This window comes from Martes martes (assembly GCF_963455335.1).
Source record: "Martes martes genome assembly, chromosome: 13".
NCBI classification, from domain to species: Eukaryota; Metazoa; Chordata; class Mammalia; order Carnivora; family Mustelidae; genus Martes; species Martes martes.
In genome coordinates this window covers 50,078,985-50,090,892 of record NC_137901.1, presented here as the reverse complement: position 1 = coordinate 50,090,892, position 11,908 = coordinate 50,078,985, and the positions used below count along the sequence as shown (strand labels likewise).

General features: G+C 40.8%; 1 protein-coding gene across 1 annotated transcript in view; it reads left to right on the top strand.

Moving 5' to 3' along the window:
- Nucleotides 1-832: 832 nt before the first annotated feature.
- YES1 (YES proto-oncogene 1, Src family tyrosine kinase) overlaps nt 833-11,908 on the top strand; it is a 49,901-nt gene continuing 38,825 nt past the window's right edge. Inside the window, exon 1 of the mRNA XM_080821106.1 lies at nt 833-1,072. The gene's annotated coding sequence lies outside the window, so the exon portion shown is untranslated. The remainder of the gene's footprint in view (nt 1,073-11,908) is intronic.

The window sequence follows — 11,908 nt, the reverse complement described above, 5'->3', positions numbered from 1 at the left end:
ATTAATACCTGTCCCTCACTGGGAAGTTGCCGGGACCATACAAGAATACATTGTCTCCAGATAAGCCAAGGCCACCATTACTGGGAGAGTCGCCGAGGGAACTCAGCTTCGGTTCTCTCTCTCCGCAAGGCTAGTTCAACCAACAATCAACAGGAAGCTCCAGGGGTTGGGACAGGATCACCGGCTCGGAAGGAGGCCAGACGCGAGCGTTTTTAGACGGCGATCAGGCAGGTGATGAGAGCGTTAGGAACGCCCCCCCGGCTCACGCGGCTGGGCTGAGATTTTACTATCAGCGACAAAGGGTGCGGAAGCATAGTACTAAAAAGCAAACAGTCAACCAAAATAACTCAACCCTGTCCTCCCCCACAAAAACAAACAAAGCCCCAAAGCCTTCGGCACTAGAGAACGGGGCAAGGGGAATGGAGAAAGGCAGAGGGGGCGGAAGCTGCGCCCCTCACTCCATCTCCAGGGGCAGGCAAGTCCGCGGCCTCAAGGTCCGCGGAAGGGGAGGGGGCGCTGTGGGTCCGCTCTCCGTGTGCAAGAAGCGCCACCTCCTCACGCCCCCTCAGCCTGCGCCGCCTCGGGAATCCGCCCCGGACCCTGCCGCCATGTTGGGTCCAGATAAGTGAGTCGGACCAGCAGCCGACGGGGACAGAGAGGGGACCGCCCGCAGCTCGCGGAACGCGCCGGCGCCGGAAGGCGGGGGGCGCTCGAGCCCGGGCGGGCGCGGCGCGAGTTCCGGTGAGCAGGCCGGCCGCGCGCGCAGGTAGCCGCAGCCCCCGCCCTCGCCCCTGCCCCGCCCCCGCCGAGGAGGGGCGGAGCCGGGAGTGAGGGCGGGCGCCGCGCGCAGTGGAGGTGGAGAGTGAGGCCGAGGGGTGGGGGAGCCCGGGAATTCCCTCCTCCTGAAGTAACGAGTGCGGGGCGGCTGTGCCGTCGTCGCTACAGCCGGGCGCTCGGGACGAGGAGGTGGAGGAGGGAGAGGGCCCCGCGGGCCTCGCCTCCGCCCGCCGCCCCCTCCTCGCCAGCCCGAGCCGCGGTAGCGGCGACTCATGAGAGCGCGGCTGGAGGGCAGGTAAGTACCCGGCAGGGCCCCGCGGACGGAGGCGGCCGACCCCGGCCCGGGCAGTGTTAGGCCCCGGCGCCCGCCCGCGCGCAAAGGCGCCGGCGCTCCCCGCCCCCGCAGGCTCCGAGTCGGGAAGTTGGGGAGAAACTTCTCCCCTCCCCCGTCCCGGCTCGCCTGGCGGGCGTGTCTCCTTCCCGGCGCTACCTGCTTGCCCCCTGACTCGTCTCCGCCCCGTCCAGTCCTTCCCGGTCCCGCCCAAGTCCGACTTAAGGTCCTTGGAGCGGTACGCTACCTCCCATCGGTGCCTGGGGGCGAGGTTAATTTTGGCTTGGTCCGCGGGACTGAGGGCCGATACCGGCGGCCCTTTTCTGTCCCGGAGCTTGAGGGTCTCCGTGTTAGCTGACGCCGGGTGGCAACTGTGCTGGGAGAGCGGACGTGGGTGTGTGTGGGGGCGAGTGGGTGAGCCTCTCGCTTTACTTGGTTTGATTGAAAACCGCAACATGTTAAAGTTTTCCTTTGTTTTGGGTTGGGGGTTGGGACGTATGCCATTCGGCATCCACTTTTACAGTATTATGCCACTCAGCCTCCCATTTGGTTCTGTTCTCTGTCCACATGTTACAGAAAATTTTGTTTTAAAGTGTGTTTTTCTTCTTGATAATTGCTTCCAGTTTTTGCTTTATTGGGCATGGGACAGCGTCGTTTTAAGGAGCTCTTCGAAAACCAACTCCGATGTAGGGATTGCTTTAATTTTTGTTTTGCGAGTGGAAAATAAATCCAATGCAGGGATCGCTTTAATTTTTGTTTTGTATTGAGTGGGACACAACATAGTTCTCATTTGGTTGAATTGTTTTCTGCGTAATTATTGAAACAGGCATGGAATAATACACGTTCTAACAATTTATAAATTATTAAAGAAGTGAGAAATATAATGGAACCGCAGCTTTATGTTCATGCCATTATGTATATGTGTTTCATGGTGTGCTTTCACATACATAATTACACATATGCATTTGATTGTAGTACATTTGTGTCCTTGTAACTGTAGGCTTACAGTGTAATCTCCATAGAGTGTATCTCCATAATTCTGAGTATATTTAAACCATCTTGTTAAATCTCTAAAGTTAAGTTACACACTAAGGAAAATATTACTAAATGTGTACATGTAACTATGCATTTAAGGCATAGTACCTGGTAAATCTAATAATGAGGGCAGTGGCATACAGTGGACAGAAAACATTTGGAATGGGCAGGTTATGAAGGAGTGTCTTTAGGAGAAAGAGGATCTTGTGTGCATCAAACATGATTCTCATATATTCTGTAAGAAAGCTGTATTTCACTAAGCCATACGTAATGTTTTGCTAATATGTGAGACTCCTGTCATAGTTGACATTTCAGAAAAGGAAGTTTAATTATTTTAAATTTGGGGACATTACCTAAACCTCAGTGGAGATTTTGAATGCTGGTTGACAATTCATAGCGTCCCAAATTTGAAAAAAAAAAAACGAAACAATTGCCTTTGATCTAAATCTAAACACAAGACAGTTCATATCCATGTTTCCAGAATAAAAGATAAAAAGGCTCTTAGAATATATACTCTGGTGTAACCACCATAATGTTATAATAGCTTTTAATTTTGAAGTATGTTTTTGCTGACTTCATAAACCACAAAATTGACTCCTTTCTATTCAACCGAAAGTGAAATTACGGCTTTGACCAGTCTTCCTGGGATAGGTGGAATTTGTCTTATGGCTGAAGTATAATATTAATACATGGCTTAAGTTTTTTTTTTTTTTAAATTCAGGAAAATCTCAAGCTGAAAAATCAATGTCCTTGCAAATAAATCTTCCTGATATATGATGTTAAAAGAATAAATGTTCTAAGCTAATAGCAACAAGCCAGTGTAAGTGAAATATTACCAACACATGGTATAAGATTTATTAATCCAAAGTCCAAATTTCCATCTTTTTAGGCAGTGAATAATTTGTGAACATGAGTAATTTTTATAAATGAACATATGTAACTCTCAATCTAGTGTTTAATATAGATGTCATTTATTAGTTCCTATTAGGATTATATTTAAAAAAGGTACAAACCCAGTTATTAAATCATGGGAATGTAAGGTACAACATAGAGAATATGGTCAATAATATTGTAATACCTTTGTATGGTGATAAATGGTAACTAGTCTTATGGGGGGGTGTGTTTCATGATGTATAAAAATATCAAGTCCCGGGGCACCTGGGTGGCTCAGTGTGTTAAGCCTCTGCCTTCAACTCAGGTCATGATCTCAGGGTCCTGGGATCGGGCCCCCACATCAGGCTTTCTGCTTAGCAGGAAGCCTGCTTCTCCCCTCTCTGTGCCTGCCTCTCTGCCTACTTGCGATCTCACTCTCTCTATCAAAAAAAAAAAAAAATCTTAACCAAAAAAAATATCAAGTCCCTATGATATATAATAGAAACAGGCAGGGTATTGTATGTCATTTATACTTCAATTAAAAGAAGTGCCTAATATCAAAAAATTTAAAAGCAATACTAAGCTCTGGTGTCTGGGAATGCAAACTTGGGAAATAAAACTGTATTTTTTAAGAACCTGCAAGGAAGTGATTTCTATAAAAGTAAAGATTTGGGAGATGGGAGGAAGTTGTGACTGGGACCCAGCTTCTGCAGGGGTGACAAGAGTTTTAACCTGGTGGTGGTTGCAAGGGTGTTCCTTAGTATATTCACCAGGCCATACATATGTTCTATGTGCTTTTCTGTATCTGTTTTAGTTCACATAAAATGTTTTGTTTGTTTTTTAAGAAGCCTGTGTGTAATATATTATATAAGGTGCTTGGATAAAGGACTTAACATTTAGTGACTGCCTTTAAGAACACTGCCTGGGCTGTCCTTTGCAAACAGGATTAGACTTATTAAATAATAATTGTAATATCTTAGCTAGTGTTTGTCACTAATTTGACATGTAAGTAACATGTTACTTATGTTAATATTTTGAGGGAGAACACCAGATTTTACTACCTTTAAATCCTCTTAGCTTATATATTGTAAATGGTAAATAGTAGATAGTCAAAATGTTTATTAAACTAATGGATGCTATTCTGTCATCAAATATAAAATGCAGTTTATTTTTCATAAAATTATGTAAATGACAAAACTATCACATCAAGGTAATAAGTCTTAAATATTTTGTTTTCCTTTTTCAAAGATTTTATTTGCGAGGGAGTGTGTGTGTGTGTGTACACACACACACACCCACACACACACACACACAGGAGGGCAGAGGGAGAGGGAGAAGCAGACTCCCCATTGAGCAGGGAGTCTGAGGCAGGGCTTGGATGCTAGGACCCTGAGATTATGACCCGAGCCAAAGGCAGATGCTTAATTGAGCTACCCAGGTGCCCCCAGTCTCTGTGTTCTGTAACAGTAATTCCTTGGATCAGTAATTTTGGCCTTAGTTTTGATATTCTTAAGGATGTCATGAAATTCTCAGCATAAGAAGTTTTCATTTACTTAAGCTTTATGAAGATGTGCCATATGGCACCTAACACAAGAGTATGTTTTGTTTCAAGAAAGCAAATGACAGTATGGTGTTGGAGTTTCAAAAATGCTGAGAATTATTGTATTATGCTACTTGCTTTATGTAATGGCTTGCTGTTTGAGTTGTTGATTTTGTTGCTTTGCATTGTTGCAATGTAGAGTTAAAGAAGAAATCACATCTGTGCCAGATTCTTATATCACAGGAACTTTCAGTCATGTTATAAAGGTGATGTTTGTGGCACTGGCTTTGTTACGTGAATATTTACAGGAAGTTTTAGTTAAGATCTTCCATTGTTCAGTGCTCTACATGGCTTAGGTCACCTTCAGTTCACATTTTAAACAGGTCTGTAACACAAATCCAGAGTTCTTCCAGAGAAGTACAACTGCTTTTCCTTAAAATAATAATCTATTCCTATTAAAGTATCTTGGTATCTTATTGGTAGAGTGTACAGCAGTTTGTGTGTGGCTATGGTAGGGTATGTATTATCGCTTTTCTTCCTCTCAGCTGCTCCAGTGCCACAATTAGGCTGAGTATTGCTCAGCTGCAGCTGCTGGGTGATTATGAACCATCCAGCTCCTGTCTAAACTCAGAGGCAGATTTAGCAAAAGGAGCTATAGTAACAGCAGAGGGTGAAAGAGAAGAGCCAGTGCTGCTGCCAATATCATTATAACATATCTCTCTGCCAAGGAATTGTTGGCTGCAGCAGCACTACTGTTGTCTTGGAACTAGCAGACTTGATGGCAACATATCCTGGTCTGGATCGAGTTTACCTGATGTTACTCTTTTTAAAATCTTGAAGCTCACTCCAGGAAAGAGAGAGAATCGTATAATTTCAAAGTACAGGATAATACTGATAGACTGAGTTCCAAGCCTCAGTGCCCTTCAGTTTCTCCTGCTTGAGTGTGTATACGTAACTGCAGGCTCCCTGAAGTTTATACCATATACTCCATGCTGCTATAAGCTGGGTCACTTAGAAGTGCTGCTCCTCTTACTGTTTGTGCAGTGGCAGGAGAGCTTATGTGTAGGTCTTTGGACATACTGCTTTTTCCCAGGAAGTGGAGGACCCTCAAGAGGGATAATTTCTAGAGCTACTTGCATATGGTATATCCCGTGTCTGCCTGAATTTTGCAAGTAGGAACCCTAGATTCTCTTCTGTTGTTCTTTATTCCTGGGGTATGAGAAGATGGACATCAACAAACACAGACACATTATCAGCTATATATGGCAAGCCCCAGACCGGAGGATGCCACAGGCAAATTTTGCTGCTTCTGAAATGTTTCTCATTTTATAAACTTGCTAAGCAAAGAGGAGCAGCATCTTGTCCTCTCTTTTACTATGACTGTCAGAAAATCTACAGAGACAATTCTTTTTGCTAATTCTGGCTTTGAAACTTTGTTTGGGGTTGGCTAATTTGGGATGGGTAATGGGGAGCATTGGGAGAATCAGCACTCCAGCTTGTATAACTGGAAGGAAGGAGGAGGTATGGAAGACTGTACTCCTGAATGTTAACAAGTACACATTGTCGTTGTGGCACATACTTTGCAAAACACTCGTATATTGGCTCCCATCTTTGTGCTCCCACCAAACTCCTCTGGTAAGAAAGCATATTTTCCTTACATCATAATTATTTCTTTCCATTACAGTAATACATGTGGCAAGGAACTATTTTATATGAGTCTTTAAGAACAGTCTCTCGTAGAATAAATGCTTAATAAATTTTGAGTTGTATACAAAGATGTGGTTGTATATTTTATGACTATAACATACAGACTCGTGCTACACATGTTTTAAAGATCTATGTCTACTAAAATTTTATAAAACTTAGTGCTTTTTCTGGGTGCCTGGGTGGCTCAGCTGTTAAGTGTCTGCCTTCAGCTCAGGTCATGATCCTAGGGTCCTGGGATTGAGCCCCAGGTTGGGCTCCCTGCTCAGTGGGAAGCCTGCTTTTCCCTCTCACACTCTCCTTGCTTGCATTCCCTCTCTGTCTCTCTCTCTGTCAAATAAACAAATAAATCTTTAAAAAAATCTATAAAACTTAGTGATTTTTCATAAGCTGAAGTTAAAACAAATTCTTTAGATTTTAACCTCAAAGTTTTGCTCTAGAAAATGATTTTATAAAACAGTTTGTAAACACTTGCAAATGTGAATTTAAAGGTCATTTTGGTATTTCTAATAAACTGGAAACTCTTTGTAGAGAAATTAAACTAGTCTTTAATATGATTTATTTTAAAGAAATGTTTTTTACTGTTTTAATGAATATAGAAAGCCCAAGCTATCCACAGGCAAAAAGAAAAGAAAACCTAGAGTTTTCTAAAATACATTTGTCATCCTACCATGTTACTAGCAACAATCATGGCTTATGTTCATATCTTCCAAGGACAAAAAGAAAAAGAAGTCCTGATTTTCTTGATATAATTCGTGTAAAAGAATGTGATTTTATAGGATATGTCTGCTCTTACTCAGGGTGTGGGTGAAGACAGGAAGTACTGGGAGGAAAGGACTGACTACTGAAACTTAAAGATTGTCTGGTTTCAGCCTATGTTCCTAGCAGTACGTAAACTCTAGATTTTCTTAAACTAATTGTGGAGGTTAGTTTCTTCTCTAGTTTTTAAATGTAACTTACAGTTTGTTAGCATTACGTAGAAATGGGAGTGGAGTAGAGAAAGTTGGTGGCTTTTGCTGCATAACTTAATACTTATAATTGTTCTTTAGCAAGTTTATTTCTTACATTCGTTCTCTTGCAATTAGCATTTTACAGATAAGAGCACTTTTAGAATAATAGCTGTCAGGCATTTGAAAATGAGCAAAGAAGGCTACATCGTATAATAAGGAAAGGACTAAAAGGTAGAAGGCCATCTGGGTTTTAATGCCACTTTGGACAGTGAAGAGCTATGTAGCATTGGTCAGTTCAGTAAATGCCCTATGCCTCAGTTTTACCATTTGAAACAGGACATAGTTGGACCAGATGGTTTCTGATATCCTTTCAGCCTTATATAAATGTATGGTTCTGTTACAGTTGAAGTTTTTATATTGATAATATTTTAAGGAAACTTTTCAGAATCTAGAATTTGAAATAAAATTAAGTAACAAGTAAGTAAAGGTTGTAGTAAAAAACTGACCCATAGACTTGGCACTGGGCTTTTCTCCAGCAAACATAGTATCCCCTTATTTCATTAAGTGGTTATTTATTAAACCTGTGGTGTAACAAATACTGTGCTAGTTTTGATGTTATAAAAATGTTTGCAGCGTGACTGCTGCCTTTTAGGAATTCACAGTTGGATGGCACTGGCTAGGATTAGGAGACTGTTGCAGACTTTGTAGATTGGTAGATCTTTTTAGTGTGATAATCTAGTACAACACTTCTCTGTTTTTTTATCGTATTAGTGTGTGATACCTCTGAAACTTGAATGAGTCCCTTTGCACTAGATACTTGTAGCCTCAAGCAAACTGATTCAATTCTCTAGGCAGGAAGGCTTGATTTGATTTTCTAAACAGTTTGTTACAGATACATGTGATACATATGCACGTTCCATAACACTTATCTAGAAGTTTTACATGTAAAAACATGTCAGATTTATTTAGCAGTAAAATTAAAAAGATAAGGGCTTTATTCATTGAAGCAAATAGATGTGATGTCAGTTAACAGATAATCATGACTATTTGGATGATAGCTTTGCCACATTATATCAGGAAAATGACCACTAACGTTAAGACGTTTAATTTTTTTTAATTGATAAAAACACAGAGTAATTGTCCTGGATTTTTTTCTTTAACACGTTTTGTTACTAGTTAGAATGAAATAAGCATAGACATTAGAAAATGGTTAGCTTTTTAAGGTTTGCAAACAAAATTTTGTAAAAAAGAAAAAAAATGAAAAAGCCACTAAAATTTTAAGTAGTTTGTGTTCCCAAAGTTTGTCAGTTGGATCTTTGAAAATCAAAATCTTTTCCCAGAAGAAGTCTTTTCTGGAAGGTTAGCCTTTTTGGTTAGATTTCTAGGCAGATCGTTAGAGTTTATAAAAATTTAACAAAGTTGTAGTAGTGTTTCATTGGTAAATGTGTTCTGATTGATTTTCAAATTTTTGTTTTTTTATATCTGAGCTCTTGGAACATATGAGATATTTGATCAACTAAATGCTCTGATTGTATAGGGAATGACCTCATCCCCTTCCAGTTACTTTATCTCCTCACCTTCCCAGCTCTTCACCATTTAAAAATCACTTTGTTATGAGTTTCATATTAGGATGCCAGGACCCTCCCGGTGACATCTTGCCGTTAAGCTGAATTTAAGTACAGGAGGGTCCCTAGCTTCTCCCACCTGCTTGTTCCAGACACTGTAAGCCTCCTTCCTACTTTATCCCTATAGGACAGTAGGAGGAGTGGGAAAGCTTCAAAAGATTGGAAATGAGAAAGAAAAATGAGGAAAGCAGAAGAGGGCTTAGGAAAATGAGGAATGAATGTAATGTGGAAGTTTATAATTTCCTCCTTGGTGCTTTTTTTTTTTTTTTTTTTCCTGTTTCCCACCCATTTACTGTCATAGGCATTGGGTATGAAGGAAGAAAACCCGTTTTATGGCAGGTGGTGTGCTTGCTACATGTGTAGTTCATATGCTTTATTGCAATTAAATATTTGAAATACCTTTTTGAAATAAAATTGTGGATATTACATGTGAAGAAACTGAGTATCAGAAAGTATATGTAATTAGCTAAGGTAATATGTCTAGTGATGACTAATAGAACTGAATTTATCTCTGGCAAGAAGCCTGTTCCCTATAAGACAACTTCCTTAGGGATAAAGAGCAGTGATGGAAGGGAGGATTTCTTTTCTTTTCCTTCTCCCTTAAACTGTACATTTTTTTTTTTTTAAGATTTTATTTATTTGCCAGAGAGAGAGAGAGTACACGCAAGCAGGCAGAGAGGCAGGCAAAGGCAGTGAGAGAAGCAGGCTTCCTGCCGAGCAAGGAGCCTGATGCGGGACTCAATCCCAAAACCCTGAAATCATGACCTGAGACGAAGGCAGCAGCCCAACCAACTGAGCCACCCAGGCGTCCCTAAACTGTACATTTTTATTGGGGCTGAGAATTCCCAACCACTTAAACTTTTCTTTTTAATTGAAGTAGCTTTGCAGTACGTATTTCATAATAGGAATCAAGGTCAGATATATGAACTTTAAAAGATGGGTTATTACACTAAACTCTAGCAAATGCTTTCCTTTTGTAGGTTTGGCTTTGTAATGGAAAATTGATACACTAATTCCAAAGCTTTCTTTATCTTTTAATAACAAGATGTTCAGCCCGGATTTACAAGGATACAATGTTTGAATGTTTTTCCAATCAAGTTTCTTCTTTTTTTTAATCTAAATTTAATTCAACAGAAGAACAAAGCAGACAAAAGATGGGTATTATACTAACTAAACTGTAGCAAGTGGTATCCATTTGTAAGTTTGGGTTTGTAAAGTGTATATGGAGTCTACATGTATATAATCAGCTTCTCTCTCTTTCCCTGTCATTCCTCCTCCCCTGAATTGAGTTTATGCTCAAATATGAACCTTCTGAGTCAAAAGCTGGCTCAGACTTCTGTTGTGCAGCATTGCCTTTATTTCCACTAATTAACCGTTTTTCCCTCGATGAGTTGATAGAAATAGTTGGAAGGTATGCATTGTCTGAATGGTCCTACATCACATTTTGGATATGCTGCAGAAAGAGAGCATACTTTTTAATTTGCCTTGTCAATAAGATGGCAGTTTCCTACACCTTGGTACAGACTCATCAGCCATTCAAAGCTTTCCTTCTTTCTGGAGGAAAACAGTAGGTTTTGTCCATCCTGGCTTGTTCCTATGAGTCTACTGTTATATGCATTCCTTACTCTCTGGATGAAAAGTCTCATCTAGGGGTGCCTGGGTGGCTCAGTGGGTTAAGCTTCTGCCTTCGGCTCAGGTCATGATCTCAGGGTCCTGGGATCGAGCCCCGCATTGGGCTCTCTGCTTGGCGGGGAGCCTCCTTCCCCCTCTCTCTCTGCCTGCCTCTCTGTCCACTTCTGATCTGTCTCTCTCTGTCAAATAAATAAACAAAATCTTTAAAAAAAAAAAAAAGTCTCATCTAAAGCTCCAAATGGAAATTTTGTTTGCTGGTCATTTACCACTGTCAAATTCTGTTGACAAAGATTTTCTTAGCCACCTTAGAAGCCTTTTCTTCTTTGGCTTCCTTTTATTTCTTCAGTTGTATCTTAGAATGTACCCTTTGTCCTGTTTAATAAGCTGGAGCATTATTTTCTAATGGGAATGCTAGGTTGATTTTGTAGCATTATTATCCCACATAGAATGTAATTCCTTCATACATCACTCCAGCAGTTCCATCATTGCCCATGTTTATTAAGTCTACATAAGTGTTGGCAGATAGGTTTTAAACTGTTGTGCCAAGTCTAAATGATGGGAGTGGCTGCTGCTAGAATGTAAGCTCCATGAAGGTTGGGGGCGATCTTTGTTTTGGTTACAGAAGTTAACTCAAGTATCTGGAGCAGTAGCACAATGTAGACACTTAATAAATGCTATAAAATCAATGACAGTGTAACAGTCCGCTGGCAGTATTTGCTTCTCCTGGGCATGGGAGAAAGAAATGTCAACAAATAGCTAGCTCCTCATTAGAAGCGCATGGTGTAACCACAGATGCTTTTTACTGCAGGCTCCTTGGAGTAGCAGGCCTAGGGCTAAACTAGTGGCGTCAGGGCTCAGGGTGAATTCAAATAAACATTGTACTTGAGCCTGATGGAGAAACTGAAGTTTGACTTTGCGGTGACTTGTGTTAAAGACCAGTAAAAAAAAGTATGTGCAATAGGGGATTTCTTTTCTTTTTATCTTATTCTTTATATCTCTAGCAGCTGTGCTTCTTAAAAACTCTGGCACACACCAGTTCCCCTTACATTATGTTGATATAAATGAATTATATGCATATATCTGGTTGCATGTAGACTAAGAAAAATAGTCCGTGGTAAGGCTACCTTACAGTGACAACCTTAGAAGGGGAGAATGAATTTTTGGTGTAAGAATAGTTGTCTTTGCCCCAGAAGGTGAGAGAAAGTAACCTATGTTACTAACCTATGTTAAAAATGTTAGACATCTTAAAAAAATGTTAATCATCTATATAGAAATACACTATTTGATTATAGAAACATGGTTAGAGTATTTGAAAATTGTGGACAAAGATGATATCTTTTTTTTTTTTTTTTTTTTTTGAAGTAAGCCCTATGCTGAATGCCCTCATGACCTCGAGATCAAGAGTTGCATGCTCTACTGACTGAACCAGCCAGCTAGGTGC